Below are 1,140 nucleotides of genomic sequence, written 5' to 3'. Positions count from 1 at the left end.
TGGACATGGTTAAAATATACAACTATAAAATGTAAACAGGTTCTGGAAAACTGAAAACATTTGAACATGTCAGCTGGGAGCAATGGTATATATATATATATATATATATATATATATATATACATATATATATATATTTTATTTTTAATTTTTAAAACATGCTTATTAGCAAGCGGCAACCAGCAGTGACATCGCCCATCGGTTTGTGAACGGCCATTATAAAGCCTCGAGTTCAGAATTAGGCCGTCTGCATTTTGCTAGTACCGAGCGGTTTGGAGCAGGAAGTGACCATATTTGGACGAGCTGGGAGGGGTGGGGGGGAGCGGTGGTTCTGACTCGATCTAATTGGAACTCCGGTGATACTACGTCCCGCCCACCGATAGCCTTAACCTGACAGCACCACGGGCCTGTCAATCAAACAGACACGCCCACAAAAAACACAGCTTTCTAAAGTTTATTTTATAATCGATGTCGGCATTATTTTCAGATGGACCGCCAGAACACTAATCTCAGAGTAAATTTAGCGATTGATATACAGAAAACTTGTGGAAAAATTGAATTGACTGAGAATTTCACGAGAGAAGTTTGATGTAAGTACATGGAAACCAGGGCTCTTTAGATCCAACCTCTATCGGCACTTGGTGGTATCGCACCTTAAGGCACTTCCGCACTGGCCTAATTTTTCGGAGCCCGAAGCTACGTCCACTTTTATATACAGTCTATATTCGTTAGTAGTATAGTGAAAATAAACAGTTGGAAACTGTTGCAGGCTAGAAAACCCATAAAAAGCGCATGCCTATGTCAGAGTGCAAACAGCCCAGCTGCAGGAACACGTGAGGACAGTAAATCAGTAATTAGATTTTAAATTGGTTTGTCCTTTACTGTTAAATCTGCAATTATTAATCAGGCTCACATTAAATGTGTTGTTTAACCTTAATTTTTTTTTTCCTTTCATTTATCTTTCTGTTCACTTTCCCCAGCAATCAGAGAAGTGCAGAATTTCTAATCCTTCTCCCGGAGGAGGAGAAGTTCTGTGGATCCACTCTGCCGGGGTCCGGTCTGCTCCGCGCTGCGGCCGATCTTCGTGGCAGCTGTCCAGCTCTCAGCAGGAAAGGAAGTGGCTCTCACGGGCGGCGCTCA

Source organism: Embiotoca jacksoni, unplaced genomic scaffold (genome assembly GCF_022577435.1).
Source record: "Embiotoca jacksoni isolate LCO1_2020_lvr unplaced genomic scaffold, fEmbJac1.0.p SCAF_2, whole genome shotgun sequence".
Lineage (NCBI taxonomy): Eukaryota > Metazoa > Chordata > Actinopteri > Embiotocidae > Embiotoca > Embiotoca jacksoni.
The sequence above is the reverse complement of the archived record's forward strand: the minus strand, read 5'-3'. Positions refer to the sequence as shown.